The sequence below is a fragment of the Phocoena sinus genome, chromosome 7 (assembly GCF_008692025.1).
Source record: "Phocoena sinus isolate mPhoSin1 chromosome 7, mPhoSin1.pri, whole genome shotgun sequence".
Taxonomy (NCBI): Eukaryota; Metazoa; Chordata; class Mammalia; order Artiodactyla; family Phocoenidae; genus Phocoena; species Phocoena sinus.
Window position 1 is genome coordinate 7,300,826 of NC_045769.1, and position 13,794 is coordinate 7,314,619.

The 13,794-nt window shown below is 44.9% G+C and overlaps 1 protein-coding gene across 5 annotated transcripts in view; it reads right to left on the bottom strand.

The window, feature by feature from the left end:
• GIGYF2 (GRB10 interacting GYF protein 2) overlaps positions 1–3,892 on the bottom strand; it is a 126,658-nt gene extending 122,766 nt beyond the window's left edge. For 3 of the 5 annotated variants that reach the window (XM_032636947.1, XM_032636945.1, XM_032636942.1), the window contains exon 1: positions 3,798–3,867. The gene's annotated coding sequence lies outside the window, so the exon portion shown is untranslated. Of the gene's footprint in view, positions 1–3,797 lie in introns of all 5 variants that reach the window. The other 2 variants (XM_032636946.1, XM_032636941.1) reach the window with 2 other exon arrangements.
• Positions 3,893–13,794: the final 9,902 nt, after the last annotated feature.

The window sequence follows — 13,794 nt, forward strand, 5'->3', positions numbered from 1 at the left end:
AAGCCCACCTGCCTAGAGCCCGCGCGCCTAGAGCCCGTGCTCCGCAACACAAGAAGCCACCACAATGAGAAGCCTGTGCGCAGCAACGAGGACCCAACTCAGCCAAAAATAAATAAATAAAATAAATAAATTTATTTAAAAAAAAGAGAATATCCTTTTGTTTTTCAAACCTCTCCCCTCTTCTCCCTCAACCTCAAATAAAATTATGGGCAATCCAACAAAGGTATCATTCTGTATTCCTATATAATTAATCTAATGTATTTCTCAGTTATCTGAGAGCATAAAAAATGATAAAATGCTATCCTGGTCAAGAAATATTAGGAGTCTAACTATAAGTACTTGTCTGTGGAATAAAAATCTACTTATATTTTTAAAGACATGCAATTCTTCAGGGCATTAAAAATGAATGGAAAAAAAAAAAATGAATGGAAATATTAGGACTTAATCACCATAAAATCCTAGTGGGGGTTAAGGACGAAAAAAAAAACTTGGGTTCAGAGTTTTACAACAATCACCAAATAATGTTAAGTCTATTAGAACTGCTGAAGAAAACAGACATTGAACTTGCCTCTAATATACCTGGATTAACACCAACATAGGCTGTAGATTCAACCTAATGAGATTGGTCCCACTATAATCTATAAGAAATAGAATAAAACAGTACTGAAAATTTAGTCGTCAGGGGCTAACAGAGAATGGCAAATGAAGTCAGTCTTAAAAAATGGCACAAATCAAAGATCCTTTAGAAGGGCAAGGATAAACAGGACAGTAATAATCTGGTCGCCCAAAATGGTTCTCCCAGATAGCAATCACTATCAATAGTGTCATCTTCCAGTGTGAAGGTCAACAAAACTATAGACATATAGAATACTAAAACGCAGAGTCATGAGAACAAATGAGCTGATATGACATCAAAGACATTATAATTTGGAACTGTGATTTCAAAAACTCACCAAAGGAACAAGAGAGAGAAATGCAATTCATTAAAACACTATCTCCTCACTAGCATCACTATGCCTCCTCTCGGCCAAGGAGCTCCACTCACACCCTGAAGTCGCAATTCCTAACTTCTCATGATTTTCAGGCAAGCCAAGACAAATTCTTTTTCATATATGCAACTCACCAACAAAAGCATTTCAAAGCCAAAATATTAAATTCCTCAGATGAATTAAAATGAAAGAGGACATTTATGAAAGCTCAGTAATAAGAATATGGAGATAAGCTGAAAGAAAATCATAAAAAATTTTTTTCCAAGAAAAAGTCTTCTAGTATAAAATTAACTGAAGAAATAGTCTGAAAGGTCAAAGCTGAGGAATAAAAAACTCAGCACAGAAAGTTCTACACGTGTAAAATGCTATAAAAATATACAAACAAGTTAGTTGAACAGTCCCTGAGGAACTTAAAACTAGGCTGGACAACACAGAAATCATTGAGAGGAATTCTTTACCATTAAAAACAACGTGAGTTAATACACTTCTTCCAGGTTATATTCCTTAATGACCTGTGTCTAAATTTCAAAGGAAATTCATTTCCCTACATTTTCAAATATTCTGAAGTAATTCAAAGATCCTCTTCTTAGAAAGCAATTTCTTTTGAAAAATCCTTTTATCATCAATCTCATTTAAAAACTTTTACTTTTGAGAAAGCTATTTCATGACAATTTCCTGAAATACTTTATATGAGCATCCTGAATTTTCCAAATTGGGGGAGGGGAAGGCTGTCATGTTGGAGGAAAGAGGTGTGGAAAGACTCCAGGGCAACTGAATAACCCCACTCATCTTAGAACCAGTGAGCTGGGTACACACTTCCTACTAGGTTCCCTAGTGATCATGCCTCTCTGGCTAAGCTTAGCGTCCATACTCTTCCCAGCCACACATGATCTGCTCCCACTTCAGTTTCTGCCTCAGGGTCTTTGCCCTCGCTTCCCTAGCCTGGGGCATTCCTCCTCCAGAGAGCCACAGGAATAGATCCTTTACCTGTGTCAGGTCTTCCCTCAAATATCAGCTTCTCCCCGTGGCGTCCCCAGGGCACTCCACCTAAAATTAACCCCTCCCCCAGCTCCCTATTATCCTATTACCCTGTCTCATTTTTTTTCCCACATCACTTATCACTACACTATATATCTTACCTAAGTATGTATTTATCTGTCTAGGAATGAGCTTCATGGAAACAGGAATTTTTGGTCTGTTTTGCTCCCAGCACCCACCAGTGTAGTAGGATCTCGATATTCTTCAAACAAATGCACAAATGAAAGAATAAATGAATGGAAGCATATAGTCCCTTCTCCCTCTTCAGTCTCAAAATCCAAAAATGCTTTGTCCGGTATAGAAAAGGTTCAAAGTCCTTTCTTTTCTAGTGAATCACCACCATCACCATTGTATTCCCCAGTAGTAAATGTCAAAAAGACTGTGTGACATTTTTCCAGATACATACCACTTTTACTTTTTTTTTCTAGTGTCTTCTACTGAGGTAACATTTGATGTAACAGGAAAGTACATATTCCAATTTGAGCACTCTGAAAGCTGCTACACTAGTTAAAACACATAAAAACACCAACGAATAAGACAACGCTTTGTGTTCTAACCAAAACAAACTCTGAAAGGCCAGAGCTGCAAATACTAGAAAGATGAAAGTTAATGTTCAGAAAGGGTGACAATTTTTTTTTAATCTAGAAAATCACTAGATTCTAAAAAGGAAATACTACGTAAGGAAAGAATATCTTCCATGCATACAAACTGGGAATCAAAACTGCCTATAATCCAAGGTATTTAACATTGACTAAGTATAATCCAAGGTATACCACACTGGATAAGAATCTGCTCACAGGTTCTGGCCCCTTCCTCAATTTCTTGCAAGTTAAACTGAAATACTTACCTTTCTTACAGAGAAATTAGGTGTGCTTAAGTGCTCTTTCAGGGAAAGAAAAAATTTAAACAAAAACAACAGTGCTAGATAAATGCAACAGTGCTAGATAAATGCGTTACTGCTTCCCAAACACAGTCACACAACCTGCTTTCTTGACACCCCCCTTCTCTGGTCGCTTGGTTTATGTTTCAGCCACAAAACTGAAATATTCTGAGTGCTTCGTAGGGAACTACTGTCACTTAAGGCTAATGCCCATTTCAACCTGATGTCAATGTTAGGGTCCCAAAGCTGCCACGGGTTCTACCTTCCCAACCTCCGTCCCAGGTTCCGATCATGGATCCACCTGGCTTCAGGCCTGGTCCAGACCCAGTCCTCTCGCCACGGAAGGAATCTCCCCAGTGCAGATGCTCGGCGAGGAAGGCAAGGGCGCATCTCCCAGAGGCCAGGTGTGGGGAGGAGCGCGGGCAGGAACAGCTGTCTGGCCGCAGCAGCTGTTACCCCGGGCACCCCGAGGCTGGGCGGGTGGCTGGCCCCGAGGACCAGGTAGCAGAAGGCGAGCCCTCTGGCCCTAAGCAAGCCGGCCTGACACTGGCCATCCCACCACCCTCTTCCCTTCCTCGGCTCCCACCGCGATGCCAACGGGCCCCGGAAGAAGGGGCTCTCCAGTTCGGCAGCCGAGACGCGCCCGGGCCCGGCTTGCCCCCGGCCGGGGAGTCACTCCGACCCCGCACCTGAACTGTCCCTTCGCCTGACGCCCGAGCCGGCCGCGGCGACTGCCGGGCGGCCTGGGGGTGTCCATGCGGCTGGGCCGGGTCAGGCCAGAGCGGCGGGGACGCGAGCGCGGGCGGCAGGCCCGGGAGACCCAGGCGGAACGGCGGAGACGGGGCGCGGAGCGGAGCCGGGCTGGGGAGCGAGACCGAGTCACTGGTTACCTGCGGTCCGGGACAGGGAGTCTCTCAGAACCCAAGTCAGTCCTCAGCCTCAACAACACAAGATGGCCGACACGTCCCCACGCACGTCACGTGACAGCGTGCTCGTTCCGCCACGCCCCCTGCTCTGCCCTCGCCCCGCCTCCCCTCCCTCCCAGCTTCTCCAGCCTCCCACGACATCCTTCCTTTCCGCAGCCTCCCTCCCTTCTTTCCCGGGCACGCCCCTGCCCGAGCCCCGGATGTCAGGCTGGAGGAGGGCGGGGCCGCGGCAGAGCGCAAGCGCCTACGGGTCCTTTGGCCGGCGCTCCCTGCCTGCCCTTGAGTTGAGTAGAGTTGGTGTCCAGAGCTGGAGCTGGGCCAAGCGCCGTGTGACTCACCGTCCTCTGCGCCCAATCCAGAGCCCATTGGCAGTTCAAAAAGCTCTGCATCATTTAGGAGCTGATTTTCCACAGCAGAACTTTTACACAGGTTTTCATCCAGCATTTTCCTGCCCGTTTGCCATCCTAGAGAAAATAGGGAAGTGACAAAAGCTGAGTTTCAAAGCAGTTTGTCTGCTTGTTAACGGTTCCGGAAGAACTGAGAATTCATTCTAGATTCTTGGAATGTGACAGCAGGGGAGGACTTTAGAGCTCCAGCTCCGTCTTAATGCATCCGGGACTATAATTCTTTGACCTAAAAATCTCTCAATTGGGGGTTGCCAAATGAAATACAGGCCACCAGCGATATCAGGGACATAACTTACACTAAAAGATTATTCATCGTTTTCCTGAAATTCAAATTTAACTGAGCGCCCTGTATTTTTTTTCTATATAAATTTATTTATTTATTTAACTATTTTTGGCTGCGTTTGGTCTTCGTTGCTGCGCGCGGGCTTTTCTGGTTGTGGCGAGCAGGGGCTACTCTTCGTTGCGGTGCATGGGCTTCTCACTGCGGTGGCTTCTCTTGTTGTGGAGCACAGGCTCTAGGCGCCTGGGCTTCAGTAGTTGTGGCACGTGTGCTCAGTAGTTGTGGCGCAAGGGCTTAGCTGCTCCGCGGCATGTGGGATCTGCCTGGACCAGGCCTCGAACCTGTGTCCCCTACATTGGCAGGCGGATTCTTTTTTTTTTTTTTGCGATACGGGGGCCTCTCACCGTTGTGGCCTCTCCCACTGCGGAGCACAGGCTTCGGACGCGCAGGCTCAGCGGCCACGGCTCACGGGCCCAGCTGCTCCGCGGCATGTGGGATCCTCCCGGACCGGGGCACGAACCCGCCTCCCCTGCATCGGCAGGCGGACTCTCAACCACTGCGCCACCAGGGAAGTCCCAGCAGGCGGATTCTTAACCACTGCACCACCAGGGAAGTCCGGGTACCCTGTATTTTTATTTGGTACATCTGGCAGCTCTACTCTTCTCAGGTCATCCCGTTCTTTCCTTGTGCCTCCAACCTCTCTCTTATTTATGGGATCCTTCCCATTATCTTTTAAAAATACTCAAATGTCTTTCATCTTAAAAGTTAATGTTAAAAACTCCAATTCCCCCTCCAACAACCTCCCTACCTCTCTGTTCCCTTTCAAAGCCAAACAGCACAAATGAGGTGTGTATAAGCACTTTCCTGATTCCCACACGGGGCAAGCAATCATCGACCATTCTAATGTGGCTTCTATACTGACCCATCCACCAATTGCTTGCTCTAAGGACACATCAACCTACAGGTAGATAACTGGAATTTTTCAGTCCTCATCTTGACTTAGTGTTTTCCCGTCTTCATTGTGATTGACCACTCCCTACTTTCAGAAATACGTTCTCCCTTGACCTTTATGCTGTCTCTTGCTGCTCAAAGTGATCAACAGACCAGCAGTATCAGCCTCACTTGGAAGCTTGTTATAAACACAGAATCTTGAACAGATCCTTCACAGTCCCATTCTGCTGAACTCTAGAATCACCCACATTGCTCCCCTCCCCTTCCTCTGTCCCCTTAATTTAATGCTCCGGATATGCCCATGTATGAAGGTCCTCAAATATGCTAATTTGTTTTAGCCTTTGCACATGCTGTTCCCTCTTGTCATGATGCCATTCCCAACACTTACGCCATTTCTCAACAACCTGCGTGACTCCCGCTCATCTTTAAAAGCCTAAATCATGTGTTATTGATGTGGCTTATCATGCCACATCTCTGATGCTATGCCACCTGTGCTGGTAATTTTATATATGTATAAAGTATACATATACAAAATTATATATATGGTATAATTTACCTATAGTAAATTTAGTATTTTTAGTATGCAGCTTTGCAACTTTTGACACATTTATACAGGTGTGTATAACTACTACTAAAATCAAGGTACAGAATAGTCCTATTGCCCACAAAAGTTCCCCCAATGATCCTTTGTAGTCAGCCCTAACACCTACTTCCAGCCCCTGAAAACATTGTTCTGTTTTCTCTCCTTATAATTTTGCTTCATGATGTCATATAGATAAAACCATAGAGCATATAGCCTTTTGAGACTGGCTGCTTTCACTTATCATACGTTTGAGATTCAGCCACACTGTTGCATGTTTCAGTACTTTCTTCTTTTTCATTGCTGAGTAGTATTTCCTTGTATGTATGCACTACATTTGTTCATCCATTCCCCAGCTGAGGAACATTTGGATTGTTTCCATTTGGGGAGATTATGAATAAAGCTGCTATGTTCACATGCTGGTATTTGTGTGAACAAAGGTTTTTATTTCACTTGGGTAAATACCTAGGAATGGAATGGATGGTTATGTGGCAAATGTTTGTTTAACATTGTCAGAAAGTGCCAAACCGTTTTGCAGAGTGCCTTAGCCATAATTTTAGCCCTAAAGTATAAGCTTTCAGAGAGCAGGAAACAAATTTAAGGCATGATGATGATGGTGATGATAAAAGCTAACGGAATCCCGTGCTTTTAACCATTACACGTACTGCATTATTCAACTTTGCATCCTCAGCAGCTGGCATTGTCCAGGTACACAGTAGATACTCAAAACACACCTATAAAATCAAATAAATTCTTGATTACCTACTCCTCAGGAAGGGCGCTTTTCTTCTTTTATTCACTCTGACTCTCCTTTGTTTCATCAAATAGTAGTTGTAAAATTACAGCAGTAGACTCTGCCTGCCCTAGTCAGGGATAATAACAAAGTTTCAGCTTTATTGTAACATTGATAGAAGCAGAGAAGTTGAAAATAATAGATCATTAGGGGGAGGGAGGAGTAAGAGTTTAGCTCAAAATAAATTTAATTTGTAAGGAACACCGGTTGATCGACTGTGACAGATGTATTTTTCTAAAGAAAATACAACAACATCCATTCAACATCTGTTCAACATACTCCTATAGAACCTTGCCACTACCCTCTCTAGAGGTAGTCTAATTCCCCTCCCCTCAAGCCCTTATAACCAATAGACCGTGGTGGAGGTGAAATGAGATGACTCCAATGCTAGACCATAAAGACTATAGAGCTTGTTTGCTCACAGCCTCTTTGGAAGCAAGAGCTGATGTATGGTTAAGTCCAAATGCCCTGAGGGTGCCATCCTGCAAGGAAACCCGAACAACAAGGAGAGGCCCAAGTAACTGGCCCCATCAATAGCCCCAACTAAAGTCCCAGCATCCACAGTCATACACTTGAGTGAAAATTGCCACCAGATGATGCCAGCCCCAGCTGTCGAGTCACACCCAGGCATCCAAGCCCAAGACATCATGAAGCAGAGACAAGCATCCTCACTGTGCCTTGTCTGAATTCCTGATCCACCAAATCCATGAGTATAATAAAATAGTTGTTTTAAGCCACTAAATATTGGGATAATTTGTTACACAGCAATAGTGACCGGAACATCATCATTATAGATTGAATTGTGTCCCCCCATAAGATATGCTGGCCTGCTAACCTCAGAATGTACCCCAGGATGTGACCTTATTTGTAGATAGGGTTTTGAGGTAGTTAAGCTAAAATGAAGTCATTAGGGTGGGCCAAAATTCAATATGACAGATGTCCTTATAAAAAGAGTATATTTAGGGCTTCCCTGGTGGCGCAGTGGTTGAGAGTCCGCCTGCCAATGCAGGGGACACGGGTTCGTGCCCCGGTCTGGGAAGATCCCACATGCCGCAGAGCGGCTGGGCCCGTGAGCCATGGCCGCTGAGCCTGCGTGTTCGGAAAAATTAAAAAAAAAAAAAAAAAAAAAAGTATATTTATACACGGACGTGCATGCATAGAGAGAGAACTTCATGTGAAGATGAAGATAGGAAACCAGGTGATATTTCTACACCCCAAGGAACACCAAAGATTGCCAGCAAACCACCAGCGGCTGGGAGAGAGGCATAGAACAGATTCTTCCTCACAGCCCTCTGAAGGCACCAACCTGGCCAACGCCTTGATCTTGGGCTTCTATCATCCAGAACTGTGAGACAATGAATGTCTGTTAAGCCACCCCGTTGGCGGTACTTTGTTACAGCAGACCTAGAAAACTAATACAATCGTCCAAAAATTTAAAGCGGCAGTTTGAAATGAAGGAGATTAGAGGGGGTCAGAGCTAAAAATCTGAGAGTCACCCATAGAGAGGAGATTTTTGAAATCCTGGGGAGCAACTGCAGAGAGGAAAAGTATGGAGTTAAGGCAGGCTCTTGGGAAGAAAAGGTGTAGCTGGTGGACAGAGAGAAGTTACAGGTAGGACCGGGTAGAAGCAGGAACCAGTCTCAGAACAGAGGGAGGAAGAGATTGATTGGCAATGCCAAATCTGCAGTTATCAAAGAGTCTGGGGCTGGGGACCAGAGGTGTCTATGGAGCAGGGAGAACAGAAGATTAGGAAAGAGTAGGTAATGAAGAAGGGAGGACGCAGAAATTTGAAAGTGGATAAAAAAGGTGGATGGAGTCATCAGTGGAGAGGGCAGTACCGCTCAGATTGGTACCCAAAATAATAGTGTTGGGTACACAGCTGAAAAGCAAAGAGAAAACAAAAGGAAGAGGGTGTGGGAAGAGAGCGAGCCAGAGAGCACAGCAAACATCAAGGAAAACTGCTCAGATGATAACTATGGAAACAGATCCATTTTTGTGTTTGAAAACATTTTTATTATAGAAGTACTTGCATATTTTAAATTATTTTTTTTAATTTCCAACCTCCAGATGTATACCAAGAAAATTAAATCATAAAAACTATCTTGGAATACAGGTGAATGCCCCACGATGTGTCCCAAAATGTTATTCGTTTTCTCCTGAGTCTTGCATATTTAGGATTTCATACTTTCACTGTCCTAAAGAGTTTCCACATGCATGTTCAACTGCTCTTCTCACTTTCTTTCTGGTCAGAGAGTCCCCTCTCTTTTTTAGTAACTGTTATTAACAGTTGCAGTAGTAAAGCAGTGCATGTTTTTCTGTTTGTTTTATTTTTTTAACATCTTTATTGGAGTATAATTGCTTTACAATGGTGAAGCAGTGCATGTTTACAGTTTGAAATTTTTTTAGAGTTCAAAAACATATAAAGGAAAAAATTTAAATCCCCCTCAGACCTACCCAGGATCCTTAGGTTCTCTCCCCTTTCAAGTAACCCACTGGTGACAGTTTCTTGTATGGCTTTCTCCAAAATGTTGTATAAATAACAAGCATGATGTACTTCTTAGTTCTCAGCACCACCAAGAGCTGAGAATACAAGCAGTTTGACCCAAAATCTACTTGGCCACTGACCTCATGCAGCTTAGTTGACATGCGCAGAGACATGGCTTTATATCTCTCATGTAAAACAAAACAAAACACCTGAGCAGTACTGTGCATGCTGCTCTGCTCCTGGCCTTTTTCCAAGCATACGTCATGGGGCCCTCCACATCCTTTTCATTGGCTGCCTAGCAGTGATTATTTACATGGATGTATCATAATGCACTTAACTGACCCCCTGCTGATAGACATCCTGGTTGTTTCCATTATTTTTGCTAAAACAAACAATACAATACAAGTATCCCTTTAAATATACCCTTGTTCATGTTTCTATTTACCTATAGGATAAGTTCCCAGAGGTAAAAATCCCTGGGTCAAAGCTCATGCGTATCTCTGCAGCAGACATCTGCCATTCTTTCACAACTGTTCTGCATCTGAAGTATGTTCCCATGTTTGGGGGAAATAAGCATCTTGGTGGGAGACAGAGCTCACCTCCCCTTACAGAAGACAAATGGTCCAGATCCTAACCCTTCCCATCTCCAACACGTGGGCGTGTGACTGGGCTCAGCCTCAGACTCTGAATCTGGAGTAAGCACCTGTAGAAGCAGGACACCCCAAAGTTCTTATCAGCCAGGGCAGGGGCACCAGGCCTGGCTTGTTCCCATGGCGTGCTTTCGGCTGTAGTGCCCAGCCACCTGGCCTCCTGCCTGTTTTCTTAGCCTGGTCCCCCAACCCCGCTCGTGATTCTGCGAGTTCCTCCTTGTCTTTTCAATCAATTCTCCTTCTGCTGAAATCAGTCCGCTTAGATCCTGTTACTTGTAATTAAGAACCCTGACTGATTCTGTAGTAGCCAGCCTCCACGATGGCTCCCAATAATTCTGACCAGCCGGGCTGACCTGTGTAACCACTAGGATATTATGGAAATGACGGAACGTGCTTTATTTATTTATTTATTTATTTTGGCTGCACAGGCTCTTTGTCACGGCGTGCGGACTTCTCTAGCTGCAGTATGTAGGATCTTAGTTCCCCGACCAGGGATCGAACCCAGGCCCCCTGCATTGGGAGTGCAGAGTCTTAACCAGTGGACCACCAGGGACGTCCCAATAGACCGTGATTTCTGAAACTTGGTCTTAAAAGATATTGCAGCTTACCCCTTTCTTGTATCACTTACTTTGAGGGAAACCAACTGCTACGCTGTGAGGACACTCTAGCAGTCCAGTGGAGAGGTCCACGTGGCAAGTAACCGAGGCTTCTGGCCAACAGGCAACACCAACTTGTGAACCACATGAGTGGTGGATGAAATCTTCCAGCCCCAGTCAAGCTTTTAGATGGCAGCGGCCCCAATTGGCGTTTTGACTTCTCATGAGAGACCCTGAGCTAGAACCCAGCGAAACCACTTCTGAATTCCTGACCCACAGAAACTGTGTGAGATAATAAATGTTAATTATTGTTTTAAGCCACTAAGTTATGGGATGATTTGTTAAAGCAGAAATAAATGACTAACACAAATACAATTTAAAATTTTAACAGTCTACCAGATTGCCCTTCCAAAGGACAACAGCAATGTACACTCCCACCAATACCACGTGGTAGAGTGCCAAAAGCAACTGGTTTTGGAAAGGAGAGGAAGGGAGCAGGGAAACTGACCCCCGATAAGGTCCCATCTTCAGTGCCTCCCTAAGTTGTAGAATTGTAAGTTGGCCCCCTAGAACCAGTTGGCCTCCCCCGCAACCAGTCAGGCTGGTGGGTAGGGATGTGGCCAGAATCTGGCCTGGTGTACAAGCAGGGTCATCGAGGAGAAATCTGAGCAGGGACAAGGCCACAGGTGTCAGGTCACATGATCAGGCCAGGAGGGCTCAGCAAGTGTCAGCTGCAGGGGCGTGGCAGGTGAACAGGCAGATTGGCAGAAATCTCTCCAGGCTGGTTGGGAAAGGAGACTCAAAAAAACAGAGGAGCTAGGTGAGTGGGCATCTGGGCTTGGGGCTAAGGCAGCAGCCAGGACTGAGCGTTTCTGGGCCACCCTGGCCTGGAGTCCCTCGCATGTGACTTTAAAGACCCAGGGCTCAGAAGGAGACAGAATTGTAGCAGTGCAAGGTAGAAGACAGAGAGGAGACCCGTACGTCCTGGGCACTAAATATATGCCAGGGATGGAATCTGCCAGGTAGACAATCACCTCTTTACAGAAGAGGAAACGGAGGCTCAGTGAGGCTATGTTACTAGCCTAGTATCTGATTGCAAGTCCTATTACATCACACAGTCTCCAGGGCAGAGACACAACTGATTTGTCTGTTGGTGTTCCCTATTTCTCAGTCAAAGGGGGGCCTTTGGGGAGCAGACTCATCACCTCTCCAGTGAGACAGATGTCCACGCAATCTCTGCTGTCCTCACTTTCAGAGCTGTCCTCTCAGGCTAGGCTCCCATGTCAGGTGCTTAGAAGGTCCCTGAGTCAGTGGCAGTGGTCTTCCCTTGCCCATCTCTGTCTGCTCCAACACACTTGGTACATCCTTGTGAAACAAACATGCACGTGTGGTGCGAGTTCGTCACATGCGAGGTAGCGTACTAGGCCTACAGCAGTAAGGCAGTTTCTGTCCTTCAGAGAGTCCATAGTCCAAAGAAGGGGGAAGAGAAGAAAAGAGAAGGATACTGCATAATGTCATAAGGATTACAATAGAGAAAAACTCAGGGTGAAATGGGAACCCTGAGAAGGGGCACCTAGGCTGCAAGCATTAAGAAAGCTTCCTGAGGATAATCTCTTAGCTGAGTCGCAAACAATGAGAAATAGTTTGCCAGTGGAAGGGAGGGAGTGCCAGGCACAGGGAACAGCATGTGCAAAAGTCTGGAGGAGTGGCACTTTCTAGGAACTGCTAGGTATTGCATATTCCGGGAGTGTACCATTTGGAAGGGAGGGGGAAGGGCAAGAGATGAAGCAGCAGGCCGTGAGCAGGGCCCAGATCCTGAAGGTGGGGAACCAAAAACTGAAGGAGAGATGTTAGGAATGGTCCGCAGTTTATTAAGGTTATTCTAACGGCACTTTGGACAGTCAGGGCCAAATGATGGCAGGGAAACCAGTTCGGAGGCCACTGTAGAGACCCAGGAAAGAACCAATGAAGGCCATGGCCATGGAGATGGAGGATGGCAACTGTGGGTAAGAAGCATGAAGGGAACACGGTCTATAGGACTTCATGACCAAGAGGGGGCAAAGAAGTGCTGCCTCTGGTCTTTGTAGTTCCATAACCCAATATTTGTCCGTTTTTTTCCCTTAAGTTCTTTTGTGTTACATTTTCTACCATTTGCAATCAAGAGGTTTTAGCTCTTACATGGCTCTAGTTGTCCACAGAGGGAAATGGACATTTGAAGTAATTATACTGCTGTCTCCATTCCTTCCTTCCTTCTTTTTTCTTTTCTTTTTTTTTTTTAATTAATAGATTTTATTTTTTGGAGCAGTTTTAGGTTATAGAAAAACTCAGCAGAAAGTTCAGAGTTTCATATACGCCTCTCCTCCCTCCCCCTCCAGTTTCGCCTATTATTAATATCTTGCATTAATGTGGTACTTTTCTTACATATTGACACATTATTATTAACTGAAGTCCATAGTACCATTAGGGTCCACTCTTTGTGTTATACATTCTATATGGATTTTGACAAATGTATAATGACCATTATAGCATCATACAGAATGTTTCACTGCTCTAAAAATCCCCTGTTCATCCCTCCCTCCCTGCCCTAACCCCTGATAACCCTAATCTTTTCACTCCCTTCACAGTTTTGCCTTTTCGAGAATTTCATATAGTTGGAATCATATACAACGCAACCTTTCCAGATTGGCTTCTTTCACTTAGCGATATGCACTTAAGTTTCCTCCATGTCATTTTGTGACTTGATAGCTCATTTCTTTTCAACAGTGAATAATATTTCTTTTCATCACTGAATTAATATTCCACTGTATGGATCGACCACAGTTTGTTTATCCATTCACCTGTTGAAGAATACCTTGGTTGCTTCTAAGTTTTGAACTATGAATAAAGCTGCTATCAACATTCGTGTGCAGGTTTTTGTGCGGACAAAGTATCTCAGCTCATTTGGATAAATACCAAGAAGCACGATTGCTGGATTATATGGCAAGAGCCTCTCCATGCCTTTTTCATATCCACTTCCTCTGGTGGGGAGGTTGGGGTGACCCTACATGGAAGAAGGATGCCTGAGAATTGTGGGTCTTGGGTTTGTGCAGAAACAGAAATTATTCTCCCTGGGGAGCTAAGGGTGTTCTTTTAGGCCAGGGGTCTTTACCTAGGTCCCCTAAATACCCTGGAATTATACATGGGAGGGAAGGGTCATTGGTCCTCATCAGAGTTTCAAGG